This window comes from Triticum aestivum, chromosome 6B (genome assembly GCF_018294505.1).
Source record: "Triticum aestivum cultivar Chinese Spring chromosome 6B, IWGSC CS RefSeq v2.1, whole genome shotgun sequence".
Classification (NCBI taxonomy): domain Eukaryota; kingdom Viridiplantae; phylum Streptophyta; class Magnoliopsida; order Poales; family Poaceae; genus Triticum; species Triticum aestivum.
This window is the reverse complement of record NC_057810.1, coordinates 197484987-197490801: the sequence shown is the minus strand read 5'-3', so window position 1 is coordinate 197490801 and position 5815 is coordinate 197484987.

The window sequence follows — 5815 nt, the reverse complement described above, 5'->3', positions numbered from 1 at the left end:
ATGTGTCAGACCATCAAGCGGTTTGCGCCTTCAAGGATGGCGTCAAGAACAGAGAGTTGAGCCTGAAGTTTGGTCGAACTGGAGATATGACCCTGAGTCGGATGATGGAAATAGCCACCAAGTACGCCAACGGCGAAGAAGAGGACCGACTCCGGAGCGGCAAGTACAAGCCGAGTCAGTCGGATAAAGGAAACTCCAGTCGGAAGCAAAAGCGGAAGGCCGAGCCAGCAGCTCCTGGAGAGGCTCTGGCCGTGACTCAGGGCAAATTCAAAGGGAAGCCCAAAGGATCTTGGAACCCCAAGAAGGTAAAAGATAAGGAAGGTAATGATGTGATGGATCTACCGTGTCATATCCACACGAAGAAAGACGAAGAGGGTAACTTCATCTACCCAAAGCATACCACTCGCCAGTGCCGGCTCTTAATCCAGCAGTTTCAAGGGAAACAGCCGAAAGATAAAGAGAAGGAGTCGGACAAGGCTGAGGACAAGGAGGACAGTGATGGAGAGTACCCTCATGTCAACTCCACTCTGATGATTTTTGCTGATGTAGAGAGCAAAAGTCGACTGAAAGTGATCAACCGTGAGGTCAATATGGTCGCCCCGGCGACACCAAACTATCTGAGATGGTCGCAAACTCCCATTACTTTCGACCAGTCTGACCATCCTACTCACATTGCCACCCCTGGGAGGCAAGCGCTGGTGGTCGACCCGGTCGTCGAAGGCACTCGACTGACAAAGGTATTGATGGATGGCGGCAGCGGGTTGAATATACTGTATGCGGAGACGCTCAAGGGAATGGGCATTCCGATGTCCAGACTCAGTTCCAGCAACATGAGTTTTCACGGAGTCATCCCAGGAAAGAAGGCCGAGTCACTCGGCCAAATAGCTCTGGATGTGGTGTTCGGCGACTCGAAACATTTGCGCAAAGAGAAGCTGACATTTGAAGTCGTGGATTTCCAGAGCGCCTACCACGCCATTTTGGGAAGACCAGCCTACGCCCGCTTCATGGCTCGACCATGCTATGTGTACCTCAAGTTGATCACCATCACTGGCAACCGGAAGAAGACAGACAAGTTCGAGTGTTTTCAGACATACAAGTTCGAGTGGACTCCAGAAGAAGACAGACAAGTTTGAGTGTCTGGAGTCCACTCGAGTACCTGGCCCCAAAGGCGTGATCACCATCACTGGCAACCGGAAGAAAGCGGAAGGGTGTTTTCAGAAAGGCTCAAAGATTGCGGATGACCAGATAACAGTGGTAGAGGTAGAGGGATACAAGAAGAATGCAGATCCGAGTGATTTACTGCGGGCCAAGAAGCCCGCCACAGAGTCAGCATTTCAGTCATTCGGTGAGACGAAGCCAGTTCATATCCACCCGACTGACCCCAATGCAGCTCCGACCCATATTTCCACAACACTCGACTCTAAATAGGAAGAAGCGCTCATCCAGTTCCTCCGTGAGAAATGGGACATCTTCGCATGGAAGCCAGCTGACATGCCGGGTGTTCCCAGGGGACTGGCTGAACATCGCCTTAGAGTCGATTCAAAAGCAAAACCTGTTAAGGAACATCTTCGACGGTCCGCCGTTCAGAAGAAAAAAGCCATTGGCGAGGAGGTGGCTCGACTCCTTGCAGCAGAGTTCATCCGAGAGATATACCACTCCGAGTGGCTCGCCAATGTCGTCATGGTTCCCAAAAAGGACAATTCCCTTCGTATGTGCATTGATTTCAAACATATCAATCGGGCCTGCCCGAAAGATCATTTTCCTCTCCCTCGCATCGACCAAATTGTCGACTCGACCGCAGGGTGCGAGAGATTGTCTTTTCTAGACGCTTATTCCGGGTATCATCAGATCCGTCTGTATGGGCCCGACGAAATCAAAACAGCTTTCATCACTCCATTCGGGTGCTTCTGCTATATCACCATGCCATTCGGCCTCAAGAATGCCGGAGCCACGTTCATGAGAATGATTCAAAAGTGTTTACTCACTCAAATCAGTCGGAATGTGGAAGCATACATGGATGATATCGTGGTCAAGTCGCGAAAGGGTTCCGACCTGTTGACTGACTTAGCTGAAACATTTGCCAATCTCAGGAGGTATGATATCAAGCTCAATCCATCAAAGTGCACATTCGGAGTACCTGGCGGAAAGTTACTCGGTTTTCTCGTTTCCGAACGAGGAATCGATGCTAACCCAGAAAAAGTTGGTACCATACTCCGAATGAAGCGCCCTGTGCGTGTGCACGACGTCCAGAAGCTTACTGGATGCTTGGCCGCGTTAAGTCGATTCATCTCTCGCCTCGGTGAAAAGGCGTTGCCTCTTTACCGACTGATGAAGAAGGCAGACAAGTTCGAGTGGACTCCAGAAGCTGATGCAGCGTTTGCCGAGTTAAAAACTCTGCTCTCCACCCAGCCGGTGCTTGCTGCTCCAATCAGCAAAGAGCCTCTGTTGCTTTATATTGCAGCCACAGGACAAGTCGTCAGTACAGTACTTACGGTCGAGCGGGAAGAAGAAGGGAAAGCCTTCAAAGTTCAGCGCCCAGTGTATTATCTCTCTGAAGTTTTGACCCCATCGAAGCAAAGATATCCTCATTATCAGAAGCTCGTATATGGGATCTACATGACCATGAAGAAGGTTGCTCATTATTTCTCTGATCATGACATTACAGTCGTCAGCGACGCACCATTGTCAGAAATTCTGCACAACAGAGATGCAACTGGTCGAGTGGCTAAATGGGCGATTGAACTCCTTCCCCTTGATATCAAATTCGAGGCAAAGAAAGCCATTAAGTCCCAGGCTATAGCAGATTTCCTTGCCGAGTGGATTGAGCAACAACAGCCGACTCAAGTCCACTCGGAGCATTGGACCATGTTCTTTGATGGCTCTAAGATGTTAAATGGTTCTGGTGCTGGGGTCGTTTTGGTTTCCCCCCGAGGAGACAAGCTCAGATATGTGCTCCAGATCCACTTTGATTCCTCCAACAATGAAGCAGAATATGAAGCACTCTTGTATGGATTACGCATGGCCATTTCACTCGGCGTCCGTCGCCTTATGGTCTATGGCGATTCAGATTTGGTGGTCAATCAAGTGATGAAGGAGTGGGACGTTAGAAGCCCAGCCATGACTGGATACTGCAATGCGGTGAGGAAGCTCGAAAAGAAGTTCGAGGGGTTAGAGCTCCACCACATACCCCGACTGAAAAATCAAGCAGCTGACGATCTGGCGAAGATAGGATCCAAGAGAGAAGCTATCCCCAGTGATGTGTTTTTGGAAACATCCACACTCCGTCAGTCGTAGAAGATCCTTTTACCGATGAAGCCCCGCAACCTAAGAGTGTCATGGACCCGACTGAGGTTGAAGTCCCAGCGGTGGTCGACCTGATCATGGAAGTTCTAGTGATCACTCCAGATTGGACAGTACCATATATCGCGTATATCTTGAGGAAAGAGCTCCCGGAGGACGAAGAAGAGGCTCGACAGATCGTCCGCCGATCTAAAGCCTTTACCGTGATAAAGGGACAGTTGTACAGAGAAAGCGCGACTGGAGTTGGTCAGAAATGCATAACGCCAGAGGAAGGTCGAATAATCCTTGATGACATTCACTCGGGAACCTGTGGCCATCATGCGTCCTCTCGGACCATCGTGGCCAAAGCATACCGAGCCGGATTTTATTGGCCAAGAGCGAATGAAATGGCGAAGGAGATAGTCGACAAGTGCGAGGGATGCCAATTTTACTCCAATATGTCACACAAGCCCGCGTCAGCTTTGAAGACTATACCACTCGTCTGGCCCTTTGCAGTGTGGGGTTTGGATATGGTCGGTCCTTTGAGAACAGGCAGAAGCGGTTTTACCCATGTGCTGGTAGCAGTCGACAAGTTCACTAAGTGGATCGAAGCTAAACCCATCAAGAACCTCGATGCCGGTACTGCTGTCAGCTTCATCAGAGAATTGATATTCAGATACGGGGTCCCGCACAGCATCATCACTGACAACGGGTCAAACTTCGACTCCGAAGAGTTCAGAGCTTTCTGCACATCTCAAGGCACGCGAGTCGACTACGCTTCAGTCGCTCACCCACAGTCGAATGGACAAGCAGAACGAGCCAACGGTTTGATCCTCAAAGGGTTGAAACCCCGTTTGATGCGTGATCTTAAGCATGCGGCTGGTGCATGGGTCGAAGAACTTCCCTCAGTGCTTTGGGGGTTAAGGACCACGCCCAACCGGTCGACTGGGAGAACTCCATTCTTCTTGGTCTACGGGGCTGAAGCAGTCTTGCCGAGTGACCTTCTCCATAATGCTCCCCGAGTCGAGCTCTACACTGAAGCAGAAGCAGAACAAGCGCGGCAGGATGCAGTCGACCTTTTAGAGGAAGAGAGGGAGATGGCTCTGATCAGATCGACCATTTACCAACAGGACTTGCGTCGCTTCCACGCCAAAAACGTGAAGAGTCGAGCCTTCCAGGAAGGAGATTTAGTTCTCCGAGTGGATCAGCAGAAACCACACAAGCTTGCTCCTTCTTGGGAAGGTCCCTTCATAGTCACCAAGGTTCTCCACAATGGAGCATACCGTCTTTACAATGTCGAGCATCAGATCGACGAGCCCCGAGCTTGGAACGCGGAACTTCTCCGCCCCTTTTACACCTAAGTATTCACTCGGACGAGTTGTAATAAAAGTACTTCTGTAGTTTGTTTATTAAAGACGAAAGCTTTATAATCTTCCCTGTAATCGTTATTTCTTTTGTCCTCTCAAAACAATCCCCCAGTGGGTGGCTTGGCTGCGAATCCGATTCGCCCAAGTCTGTAAAAAAAATCCTAACCGAGTGGTGAGCCAGTCTCCCTCACGAAGGCTTAGCTGCAAAATCCGTTTCGCCTAAGATAAATAAAATCCTACCGAGTGGTAAGCCAACCTTCCACTCGGAGGCTTAGCTGCAGTCCAAGTACTCGCCTAAGATAAATAAAATCCTACCGAGTGGTAAGCCAGCCTTCCACTCGGAGGCTTAGCTGCAGTCCAAGTACTCGCCTAAGATAAATAAAATCCTACCGAGTGGTAAGCCAGCCTTCCACTCGGAGGCTTAGCTGCAGTCCAAGAAGTCGCCTAAGTACAAGTACAACGTGCGTTCTGCAAGGAGGACGAGGTGCAGGTCGACTGCTACCCTCTCCTTCCGAGCTGCGCCACCAATTCAAAAATCATACCGAGTGGAGAGCAGACCTCCCACTCGGGGGCTTAGCTGCAGCCCAGTGCTCGCCTAAGTATCTGAAATCCTACCGAGTGGAGAGCAGACCTCCCACTCGGGGGCTTAGCTGCAGCCCAGTGCTCGCCTAAGTGTCTGAAATCCTACCGAGTGGAGAGCAGACCTCCCACTCGGGGGCTTAGCTGCAGCCCAGTGCTCGCCTAAGTGTCTGAAATCCTACCGAGTGGAGAGCAGATCTCCCACTCGGGGACTTAGCTGCAGCCCAGTGCTCGCCTAAGTGTCTGAAATCCTACCGAGTGGAGAGCAGACCTCCCACTCGGGGGCTTAGCTGCAGCCCAGTGCTCGCCTAAGTGTCTGAAATCCTACCGAGTGGAGAGCAGACCTCCCACTCGGGGGCTTAGCTGTAGCCCAGTGCTCGCCTAAGTGTCTGAAATCCTACCGAGTGGAGAGCAGACCTCCCACTCAGGGGCTTAGCTGCAGCCCAGTGCGCGCCTAAGTATCTGAAATCCTACCGAGTGGAGAGCAGACCTCCCACTCGGGGGCTTAGCTGCAGCCCAGTGCTCGCCTAAGTGTCTGAAATCCTACCGAGTGGAGAGCAGACCTCCCACTCGGGGGCTTAGCTGCAGCC